Source organism: Gossypium hirsutum, chromosome D13 (assembly GCF_007990345.1).
Source record: "Gossypium hirsutum isolate 1008001.06 chromosome D13, Gossypium_hirsutum_v2.1, whole genome shotgun sequence".
NCBI classification, from domain to species: domain Eukaryota; kingdom Viridiplantae; phylum Streptophyta; class Magnoliopsida; order Malvales; family Malvaceae; genus Gossypium; species Gossypium hirsutum.
Window position 1 is genome coordinate 39,448,001 of NC_053449.1, and position 13,187 is coordinate 39,461,187.

Below are 13,187 nucleotides of genomic sequence, written 5' to 3' on the forward strand. Positions count from 1 at the left end.
GGTATCTACAAATTAAATCTCTAAGATTACAAAATCATATCTTCTAATATTGCATATCATATCTAAGATTACATATCATATCTAAGATTGCATATCCTTGAAGATTATGTTTCCATATGCATCAAGCTTATAGATAGACCTTCAACTTTTTCAAGTAATGGGCCATCCCGATCTGGCCAAATGATATAATTTTAGACTTTGTTTTATTATTTTGGGTTTATTATTTTTTTATGAGCCCGGGCGAAATTGGCCTATTACAGCTGCCCCTCTTTGCTCATTATCGTGTAACGAGAACGGAGCAAAGACTTTAGAAATGACCAATTTTGCCTGGCCGTGCTAGACTTTAGCGCTCTTTTTCTTCTTCAAATAGCCTCATTCCTTCCTACTGCATCTTCAGAGGTATAGGAACTGGTGCCTACTCCACTGCAATGCCAGAGAGATAGGATTTGCACGTTGTAGTTTTTCAAAATTTGCTATCTTTAATTTGCTCCACTGCAACTCCAGGGAGATAAGACTTATAGCTTCAACTTGATCTGCTGCAACTTTAAAGATGAATTTGATGCGATCTGCTCTACTGTAATTTCAGAGAGATTCTAATCCACTCGACTGTAACTTTAGGGAGATGGGATTTGTTTATTTAGTCTTCCCCACTGCAATTTCAGGGGGATAAGACTTGATTTCTTGAGTCTGCTCCACTGCAACTTCAGGAGGATAAGGCTTGCTTACTTAGTCTGCTCCACTATAACTTCAGGGAGATAAGACTAGATGCGATCTACTCTCTGCAACTTTAGAGAGATAAGATCTGTGATTTTAATCCGCTCTACTGCGAATTCAGAGAGATAGTATTATTGACTTTAATCTGCTCCACTACAACTTCAGGGAAATAAGATTCGCTATCTTCAGTCTTTTAAATTGCAATGTTGAGGAAACAAGATACACCGTCGTAGCTTCAATCTGTTCCACTATACCACTAGGGGAGTAAGATTCACCGTCGTCGATCTGCTCCACTATTGCTTAGGGAGATAAGATCTGTAATTTTTCAACCCACTCCACTGTTGCTCAGGGAGACAAGGTTTACAATCTTTAATCTATTCCATTGCTGACCAGGGAGATAGGATTCACAATCTTCAGCCTATTCCACTACTGTCCAGGGAGATAGGGCTGGGGTCATCGATCTGCGTCGTTGTCAGTGCAGGAACGCAAGATCTGCTATTTTTAACCTGCTCACTGCAACCCAGGGAGGCAAGGCTGGTGTCTTTGATCTGCTTCGCTGTCGGTGCAGGAAGGCAAGATCTGCTATTTTTAATCTGCTCCGCTGTAACCTAAGGAGGCAAGGCTGGTGCCTTCGATCTGCTTCGTTGTCGGTGCAGGAAGGCAAGATCTGTTATTTTTGACCTGCGCCGCTGCAACCCAGGGAGGCAAGGCTAGTGTCTTTGATCTGCTTCGCTGTCGGTGCAGGAAGGCAAGATCTGCTATTTTTAACCTGCTCCGCTGCAACCTAGGGAGGCAACGCTAGTGTCTTCAATCTACTTCACTGTCGGTGCAGGAAGGCAAGATCTGCTATTTTTAACCTGATTCGCTGTTGGTGCAGGAAAGCAAGATCTGCTATTTTTAACCTGCTCCGTTGCAACCCAGAGAGGCAAGGCTGGTGTCTTCGATCTGTTTTGCTGTCGGTGCAGGAAGGCAAGATCTGTTATTTTTAACCTGCTTCGCTGTCGGTGCAGGAAGGCAAGATCTGCTATTTTTAACCTGCTCTGCTGTAACCCAGGGAGGCAAGGCTGATGTCTTCGATCTGCTTCGTTGTCGGTGCAGGAAGGCAAGATCTGCTATTTTTAACCTGCTCCGCTGCAACCCAGGGAGGCAAGGCTAGTGTCTTCGATCTGCTTCGCTGTCGGTGCAAGAAGGCAAAGATCTGCTATTTTTAACCTACTCCACTACAATCCAGGGAGGCAAGGTTGGTGTCTTTGATCTGTTTCGCTGTCGGCGCAGGAAGGCAAGATCTGCTATTTTTAACCTGCTCCGCTGCAACCCAGGGGGGCAAGGCTAGTGTCTTCGATCTACTTCGCTGTCGGTGCAGGAAGGCAAGATCTGCTATTTTTAACCTGCTCCGCTACAACCTAGGGAGGCAAGGTTGGTGTCTTCGATCTGCTTCGCTGTCGGTGCAGGAAGGCAAGATCTGCTATTTTTAACCTGCTCCGCTACAACCCAGGGAGGCACGGTTGGTGTCTTCGATCTGCTTCGCTATCGGTACAAGAAGGCAAGATCTGCAATTTTTAACCTACTCCGCTGCAACCTAGGGAGGCAAGGCTAGTGTCTTCAATCTGCTTCACTGTCGGTATAGGAAAGCAAGATCTGCTATTTTTAACCTGCTCGACTGCAACCTAGGGAGGCAAGGCTGGTATCTTCGATCTGCTTCGCTGTCGGTGCAGGAAGGCCAGATCTGTTATCTTCACTGATCTGCTCTCTGGGAACATGACCTGTATAATGAATCTAATTATTCCTAATGATTAGGATGACATAAAATGAATCAAATGCTCCTAAGTAGACATGTGTGAATGGTTTTTGCACGAATGCATAATTTTTTAATTTTTTTCGAGAATGATCCCACTTAGGTTGTCATTGCTCGAAGTTTATTGAGGCTTTAACACTGATGTGCTACAACGCCTTCTTGCTTGGCTGGCTTTTCTGAAGAAACATTTAGTCAGGTTGCCCCCCACTGTAAACCTTAAAGTTTAATCCATTGAGGCGCAAAATTTGTACCATCATTCTCCCACTGTAACCCAAAGGTAGGAATATATGGCTTTTTCTCGATCCTCTCCTATCACAATTCAAGGATAAAAGATCTAAATCTCTCTAGTCACTTACACCATTCCCAGGGTATCGTACCAAAGGCTCATGCATAAATGAAGGCTTTCTTCTCTAAGGAAACCTCTTCCTACTGTCTGGTGATCATTGCTTACTTGTTTATTTAAGCTTTGTCATTTTGTTCAGTCAATGTTTTTAACAACAAAATCCAAAGAGAAAGTCCTAATTTAGACTCTTCCTTTTCAGATTTCCAACCTTTAAATATGGTGCGTTCTAAACAATATTCCTGTTTCAGGTTCATGTATTATTTAAAAACTTCTAGAGTAATATGCCAAACTTTCCTTGTGAAAGTTTTATTAGTCTATTAATCATTATTCCAATGCAACATGCTTGCAAAAAGGGTATAACAATGAATGAGAATACAATTGGTTCTGAGTATAGCTCGAAAGGAATAGGTTATCAAAAAATAGTAAATAAGGATAACAAAGAAATTGATTGGGAATGTGTATCTTGGAAAAGAATGAAGTATTCCAAGAATAGCAAATTCAATATAAAAATTGGATGCCCCAGATATCGTAGCTTGAATTTCTCTATACAAACTTTCTGAGTTTGACATGTGTTTAGGAGATCTACAGTACTCTGTCGATGTCCCAAGATGTTGTCTACCCTTTCCTGTTGATTCAAGATCATCATAAGCCCCAATCTGATCAAAATTTAAACTGCTCTGATCACCTCATGCCCCATTCTGATCAATATTTGAGCCGCCCTTTTCGGGTTTTCAACTCAAATCCTCTTTGGTCTCAAGGCGCCCTTTGCGAGTTTTTACCTCGGCCTCTCCATTTTCTTTCTTCTTTTCTCTCTTTCTTTTTTTTTTGCTTTTTTTATATTTTGAAATATTTTTGATTGAATCTGAACTCATAGGATTAGGCATGCCCTTGTTATCCTTTTTTATTAAAATTGACGCTTTTCCAAATAATGCCTTCCACATAAGGTCCTTCTCAGCTTGGGATGAAGTTCTTTTTTTATGGAAAGGATTTTCTTTAATACCAGGTCCCTCTCAAGGAATTCTCTAGGACAGACCTTTTTTGTGAACTTGCATCATTTGCTTTTGACGCATTTGACCATGATGGACAACTTTGAACATTCTTCTTCAATCGGAATTGGATTCAAAAACTCAGAAAGAATTTTGTCTTCAATAGGCAAAACCGCGATGGGCCCAAGAGAAAGGCATTGCCCCGGCAGAGTTTTTTTTTGCGCCATCTTTTTTTGGGCGATATGACATTAATCGTGAACAGACTGTAAAATTTTTATATTATGCTGTTGTTCAAATTGTCAGATATGATCCTTTTGGCGTTCTATACTGACATATGATTTTTCACGAATTTGCTAACTGTCGACTTTGTGACATTGGCATATGAAGCAGCTTCCATTCATTTAGTAAAGTAACTGACGATCACAAAGATGAATTAATGACCATCAGACTCTTTTGGCGTGATCGACCAAATGACCTTCATGCCCTATATAAGAAGAAGTCATGTATCCCAATGATTCTTTGTAGGGTAAGATCAGTTTCTCGACTTGTTCTACCATCCTTAATAAGTCTGAAAATAGACTACAATCTATGTCATCTTCAAAGTCATGAAATCCCTCTAAACACATGCCTCGCTCGAAAGGAAATTCTAAGCCTGTAGCAGCGTCACTCATGTTATTGATATCTGGAGACCCAATATAAAAGAATATACAAAAGAATGTATTTATGAATAACTATTTGTACAATATAATTATGAATGAAAGAATGACGTGGAAGAAAATCCAAAAGAATGAAAGAATAATGATTTCAAAAAGAATGAAATAATATTGGCTCAAAAATGAATGCAAAGATGTATTTTATTAGAATAATAACGTTCAAACATGAGCCTATTTCACAAAGGAATTTCTATCATTTTTAGGCTAAAACAATAAAAATGTTCTGAACATTACTCTAAATAAGCTCTAAAAATTACAGGGATTTCTTCCGCAGTTCAATTACTTAGAACACCCACAGATTTATAAGGGCGGATATGTAACAAGGTCCCCCTTTCATTTGTGTCTCCCTATATGTCATTGATGTGAACACTTCCCAACATCTCCTCATATATTGCATTCACCCCATTGTCAATCATGATTGGGTAGCGAATTTTCTGCATTAAATGAGTCATCCAACTTGACAATACCCATGTTGATGAATTTTTCAACTAGCTTTTTGAAGGTAATGCAATTCTCTATTGAATGTCCCGTAATTCCCACATGATAATCGCATTGTGCACTTGCGTCGTACCATTTGGAATACGATAGCTGTGGAGGCTTCACATGTAAAGGAGAAACAACATGCGCATCGAATAAGCTTTGATACAACTTCTTGTACGACATTGGAATTGGCGTGAATTGGAGGTTTTTAGTACCTTGCTTCACACATGATTCTTGTTTTGATGAACCCTGCTGATTAGCAATCAATTTGCTATATGTATTCACGTTGTTCACCTCATTTTCTTTTTCTTTTGAGGCTTGCCTTCTATTATTTCCTCCAGCATCAATCTTTCTGCTCTTTATGGTGCTTTCAATCATTTCACCATTCATGATTATGTCAGAAAATCTTTTTGTGGAACTCCCTAACATATGTGTGATGAACAAAGCTTTCAATGTATTTATGAATAGCATTGTCATTTCCCTTTCCAGGAGTGGTGGCTGAACTTGGACGGCGACCTCCCTCTACCTCTACGCGTATTGCCTAAAACTTTCACCGGGCTTTTTTTCCATGTTTTGTAGAGTGATTCTATCAGGTACCATGTCAGTTATATGATTGTACTACTTTATGAATACCTGTGCTAAATCTTTCCATGAATTAATCTTGGCACGACTCAATTGATTGTACCACTTGGACGCTGCCCCTGTGAGGCTATCCTGGAAACAATATATCAGTAACTGGTCATTACTAACATACCCAGTCATCCGCCTACAAAACATAGTAATATGGGCTTCGGGACTACTAGTTCCATTATACTTCTCAAACTTGGGCATTTTGAATTTGTAATGGAGTACTAAATCCGGAACCAAGCTTAATTCTTTAGCATCAATCCCATAGTAGCTCTCAGCACTTTCCATTGCTCTAAATTTCCCTTCCAGCCATTTATACTTTTCTTCTAGCTGTTTTGGCAATTCATCCTTCATTTTCTCTTTTTCAGCTGTTTCATCGAAGTCAGGGATAGCAAGATTAACAAGGTTGTCTCCAAGGTTAGAGCCTGATCCAACTTGAAAATTCATTGGTGTTACAGCACCGGTCTGAAACTGCTGAGGCTTGATGGTGCCAGAAGATTTACGCGGATATACCTTAACATGCTGAGGGGTAAAGCCTGGGGGATAAACAGGTCCCTCACTGTCTCCTTCTTCAACATTGAGCACAGAGCCCTTTCCTTTATCAATTTCTCCGGTCAACAACTGAGTTAATCGAGCCATCATACTCCCTTGAGATTCCATCATTTTGTCCATCATTTTTTGCTGAATTTTCTCAAGTTGTTCATTCATTTGTTGTTGAAGCTGATCCTGCATCTCCTTTTGGAACTGTTCTAGCCTTTCCATCCTTTGGTCCATGTCCTTAGATTTTGATCGAGTATCGTAGTGGTGTTTGGTAGGTTGGTTGGTTTCCAGATTAACTGAAATAAATTTACTCAATTAGACTCTTTCAATGCATATGATGTCATGTAATGCAGATGCATGAAATGAATGCCTAAAGAGACATTGATTCTGATTCAATTACATTTAGAAAACTTTTCTAAAAAACAAATCTCTTTACATAAAATGAATATTTATACGGCCTTACCTTCATAGGCGAAGACATTCGATCCTCTTCTTCATTCGAGTGTTAAGATAAATCTCACGAACTCTTCAAAAGGGACGTCTCTTCCATCTCCTCTTTGCTTGATCCGGGCTGCAAATCATAGCTCACTCATCCTAGTGATGCTCATTGGCTTCTCTTTAAGAAAGTTCAGCGACTCTCGAATAATCTTTGTTATCTTGAATCCTTGGGCAACGGAGCCATAGTCGTGTAGTCCTCCATTAAACTATCATCCTTCTCTTATCACGTTTTCTTGGACCATATTCGGACAACCATATTATCATCCACTTTATCAAGAAACTCATTTTCTTATGACAAGCTCTCTATTTACCAACTGAACGTGAATCAACACCTCTTTTTTTATGATGAAAATGCAATGCAATCGCAACCAAAAAGTAAACAGGTTAGTACAAAGCTCAAGCAAGAATAAATAGAAAACCTATTCGGGTGACCACTAGGGGTTTGACATAGATCTACCTAGGGCAAGTTCCTAAGATTCATTTTATGAGGGTCAATTTCTAGGGCAAAGGTACCCGAACCAACAGATTCCTCAATCTTCACCCATGATAGGCTCATATAGGTCAAGTTCGGTTCAGGGGAACACATTTTCCCTATGACTATACAGAGATGATAATCTCACAAAGGCATAGGTACCGATGTATTCCGAAAGCGATCCACTATCCTATACGAAGGTGAAAACCTCACGAAGGAATAGTTTCTCACTCCCACTTAAAAGGGTAAAATCATTCAACTCATGTAATGTATAATGCAAAGATCAATTAAGCAAGAAAATAATGAATGCAAAAGGATCTCATGAATTTTAAAAAAAAAAAAATATTTTCTCGACCATAAGACAAAAATTAATCAACTTTGTGGCTCGACTCTCTTATTTTTTAAAAATTCCCCAGTGGAGTCGCCAAGCTATCGAAACCATTTCTATTTTGGAAAAAAACAAAAATTAGTTGTCGATGAAAATTGGAGTCGCCACCAATCTTTTATTGAGGTGTGATTGGATCACCTAAAAAATAGCTTTGGTCTACGAGTTTTAGAAAAATGGATCCGGGAGTACGTTATGTACGAGGAAGGATTAGCACCCTTGTAACGCTCAAAATTGGTACCTAGTTAATTAATTAGTTTCTTAATGTAGAAAATTTAAAAATATGATCTTTAATAAAAACTTAAAAAAACGTTACTTATTAAGACTCTTATCATTTCGGAGAAAGAAAATGTCACATCCAATGCGTTAGGGCACGACATTCTAATTCCTCAAAAATGAATTAGTCCAAAATACTCGTGTAATAAAATTTAAAAGAATATTCATTTGTTTAAGATTTATAAAGAAATCGTGGCCCAATACGTTAGGGCACAATTTCTCAAAATCCTAAACTTGGAATATTTCCTTTGTTATTATTTTTTTTTAAAAATCTTTGTCTCGAGAAATCAATACGTCACATCCAATACGTTAAGATACAACATATTAAATTCCCGACAACAAGCTTTTCATTTTATTTTTTGATTAAGGAGCAATTATCGATTGTTAGATTTAACGAAGAAAATTGGAACCCAATACGTTAGGGCTCAATTTCCTTGAAAATCCTAAATAAGAGTATTATCTCAATTTTGAAAATTTTAAAATCGAGTAAAAAAAATGATGTAATGCTACATTAAGAGTAAAATACAATAATAAATACAACAATGGCATGAAATAAACGAAATTAATGTACATAAAAAACAACGACATGTAAAGTATCAAATGAACAAAATATAAATGAAAACATAAATCAATAAGCAAATGAAGGAAATAAAAAAAATATAAAGAGAAAAAAGGTACAAAATATATACATGAAATTATAAAGAATAAAAGACATACACATGGGTTTACATATAAAATTTTGGACTATAGAATTTATAACAAAATATATATAATGCATTTATGAAAATAAAAAATATATATAAATATACATATATATTATAACATATGTGTTGAAAATATAAGTTTGTATTTAAGCAAATAAAAAACATAGACATGTGCGTATATATATATAAATATTCATTAGAAAAATATATAAATACATACATGTACATATATACAAAAGTAAAAAAAAATTGAAACTAAATATAAAAGTATATATATGTATATAAAAGTTAGGAAGTAAAATAAAAACAAAAACATATGTATAAAATATATATAAGCATACGTATACCATATATAAAACAATATATATATTACATAAAAACGATGCATGCGCATGAATATAAAAATAAAAATAATAATAAATGATAATAATAATAATAATGATACAAGATTAATGATGCCACATAATAGTATTAATAATATTAAAATAATTAATTTAATAAAAAAAACTAAAATAACAAATAGAGGATTAAATAGCATCAACAATCAAAGACCAATGAATTTAAAACAAAGAGTATAAAATAAAATAAAAATATAAGGCCAAATAAAATGTAAACAAATTTGAAAATAATGAATTTGAAAATGAATTATAAGGGAAAAAGAGATTTGAAATCAACAATATACAAATCAATAAATAAATTATACACAAATCAACAAAATAAGAATGCAAGAGAGAGAGAAATTTGAGTAAATACTCTTAAGAATTATTATTACTCCCCCCTTCCGTCCTTTACAATGAAGGGAGAGACATCTATTTATAGTTGAGCCTTCCCAAATCCAACGGTATAGATTAATTACATCAACGACTAAGATTAAAAGGTATCTACAAATTAAATCTCTAAGATTACAAAATCATATCTTCTAAGATTGCATATCATATCTAAGATTATATATCATATCTAAGATTGCATATCCTTGAAGATTATGTTTCCATATGCATCAAGCTTGTAGATAGACCTTCAACCTTTTCAAGTAATGGGCCATCCCGATCGGGCCAAATGATATAATTTTGGACTTTGTTTTATTATTTTGGGGGTATTATTTTTTATCATCCCGGGCTAAATTGGCCTATTACAAATGAAATTTTACATTTTTATGGAGTCAGGCCCCTGCCATTGCTTTCGCCTTGATCATACGTGAGTTTATATATATAATCTCTTAACTTCAAAACACACTTTGAATCACTCGATTTCAAGTTCGGTAGCTCAAGTTATGACCGTTTTAGTGAATATTGTGTAAGTAGAATTTCTAGATGTAATTATTACGAAAATTATGAATTATAGACTTTTAATTCGAGTTTAAATCATATTGAGTTTGTTTTTTATGCTTAATTTTTATTATATATGAGCTCAATATTGTATTTATCAGGTTTTATTATTTTATTCTTTATTTATTTTGAATTTTGGATATTGTTTAAGTATTTTAAGTTGTTTAGGAGTTTTATGTTTCTTAGTCAAAAAAGAAGATTAGTTTAAAACTACTTCTTATTTATATTAATTAGAGTTTCAGTATACTTCAATGTTCATTAATGACACAATTATTTTTATCAATAAAGTTTTCAACTCTAAGAGTTACTTTCTTGGTACAAGATTTCTGTAACACCCCTAAAATTGATATATAATAAAAGTAGTAACAAATTGAATAATGTATAATTGATTTTTCGGTAAAATGAGAAAATGATATAAAGATGATAAAAAAGAAGATTGAGGAGTATTTAAAAAAATTAATTAAAAAGTAGGTTTTAGTATATTGATTTAAAGTAAGGACTAAATCATAAATATGGGAAATTTTTTTGGCTCAAGTGTAAAAATGAGAAATTTGAAGGATCAAAATTGAAAATAGCCCAATTTACTATTATATGGAATTGACATGCAGGGACCAAATTGAATAAGTGAAGAATTGTGAGGGACTAAATTGTAATTTTACTGAATTAAGTGATGATTCAATAATGAAATTTTGAAAAATCATAAAGGGCAAAATGGTCAATTAGTAAGAGGAAGAATTCTAGAATGTAATGATGATGTTGATGATATTTTTGTGATATTTTTAATTAATTAATTAGTTAATTATTGTTTTATTAATTTTACTTAGATATTTATTATTACTTTATTTAGAAAATGATAGTATAAAAAGAAAGGAAGGGTGGAGAAAATTGATCATCCTTCCAACGTGAGTAAGAGGGTGAGAAAGGAAGTTTTCTTTTTTTTACAATTTAGTAATTTACTATTAAAATCCATTTTTTAATCCAAATTTTTTGAAAATTTCCTTAGACGTTAAAGAGAAAAGATGAAGCAGAGATTATAGAGAATATGTTCATCAAATTAGAAGTAAGAAAAATAGTAGATGAAAGTGGAGAAAATGAGAAGAAAAATGAAGGAAAGTGGTGAAGATGAGAAAGGAATGGAAAGGAAGAAATTCTTGACAAATGAGGTAAGTTTCATACTAACCCTACTTGTATTTCAAAAGGTTGAGTTAAATATGTTGTGAATGAGATGTATGAAACATGTATTTAATCTAAATACTATAAATAGAAAGTATTTTATGAAGAATACAAACATAAAACACTAAATTGGTAAGAGAGAATGTGATTTATATTGTGAAAAATACTAAGATTGAGAAATAAATATGTAATCTAAACATAAAAATAAGTAATTAAATTGTATAGTAATCAAAATTATGGTAATTATGTGTGATTGAATGAAAGATAGTGCAAAAAGACCATGAAAAAGAAAATATTTTCATTAAAACAGTTTGAACAGCAACAATGAATTAACTTTGAAAATTCACAAAAAAATAATATAAATTTACTTAGAGGTGTAATTAAATATAAAATTAAAGCTTATTGAGCCTAGTTTTGTATGGAAGAAATGGTGAAAGAAAAGGAATTGTATATTTTGAGATATATTAGTTTTCGTGAAATAAGGTCGGAGTGGATTCAGGTTCCCCTATTCTGACTTTGAAAAATCATCAAACAATTTTAAAAAACTATTAAGGATTGCAATTTGTATTTTTAAATTATTAATGAGTTTATCTTCAAGAGAAACAAACAAAAACATCATCTGAATCCCATACTAAGAGATAATTAATTTTTAGTAAAGAAATGTCGAAGTTATCAAGCAGCAAAATATGGGAAATTTTGAAGAATTTAATGTACTAATTGGCTAAATTAGAAATTAGAAATTAGAAATTATAAAAATTTTATGGTAAAAAGATATTTGAGTCTAGTTTCAAAAATATCAAGCAGATCTTAATTTCAAATTTTATGGCTCGATATATAAATACTTTAGTGACTATGACACAAGTGGACAACTTTGATACGAACACATAATTAAGCAGTGAAATTATAGTTAATAGTACATATAAGCATTTCATACTAAAAGCTAAAGATTCTAATATATATATATATACATAAAGGATGAAGAATGAAAAGGATGTAATATCTTGTTTTTAGTGATGTCAGAAACAGTGGTTTCGAGACCACAAATCTAACGAATGAGTTTATAATTATTATTGTTTAATTCATATGAGTCAACTATAGTTTTATATTGAATTTTGATTTGATAAATTTTTACTAATTGAACAAATAGTTAAGTATAAGTGGTTTGTCCTGAAAACGAGTGATTTTGAAAAATAAGGTATCGAGACCTCGTTTCGGTAAACCGAGCTCGTAAATATTTTAATAAAATATTTACGGAGTTATTAGATAGGTATATTGAAGTTTGATCCAAAAATTTAATGTTTGGCTAGTTAATTAAAGAAAAGGGACTAAATCGTAAAAAAATGTAAAACTTAGTGGCTATTGAATTTTAATGATAAAATGGCTTAATTAATATAAGTGGAAGTAATTATAAGAGAATAATACCTTCATGTATATATATAGTACACGGTGATGTATTTTGATTAATTTTATATGTTAATTATATGTTATTAATAATTATAATAATAAGTAAAAAGAAATATAATAATAATAATAATAATAATAACATTATCATCTTTCTTCTTCAACTTAACAAATCGAAACACCATGGATAAACATTCAAAAAGCTTCAGTCAAATTCTTTACTCTTACATGGTGTGTAATTTTGATCCGTTTTTAGTAATTTTTATGTTTTTGAAATTGTTGCAACTAGGTCCAATTAACTTGTATTTTCGTTTTCAAAACTGTTAAAGTTTGTTAAAATTACCATCAATTGTTTTTGGATTTTCTTGATATTAAATGGAAGATTTTGAAGCTTGGAAATGTTTTAGGACTATTTTTTAAGTGAATTTTGTTAGTTTTGCACTTAAAGACTAATATGTAAATATGTTAAACTTAGCATGAAAATATTGTAAATTTTAAGTGATTGAGGCTAATTATGGATGGAATTAGAATCGTTTATGTGTAATGGGGCTTAAATGTGAATTTTTTAATAGTTTCAATTTTAGGGACTAAATTGAACAAAGTGTAAAAGTTTAGGAAAATTTTGTAAAATGGAAATTATAAGTCATATACATAAAAACGGATATTATAATTTATTTTAATTTAATAAATTAAATTTAACTATTATATAGATCAAGGATGGAACTATACGAAGGAAAAAAGGGAAAATTGTAAAA

At 33.2% G+C, this 13,187-nt stretch overlaps 1 pseudogene; it reads right to left on the reverse strand.

The window, feature by feature from the left end:
* The window catches only part of LOC107919297 (pyrophosphate-energized vacuolar membrane proton pump-like), a 29,230-nt pseudogene extending 22,798 nt beyond the window's left edge, over window positions 1-6,432 (reverse strand).
* Between the last annotated feature and the right edge of the window lie 6,755 nt (window positions 6,433-13,187).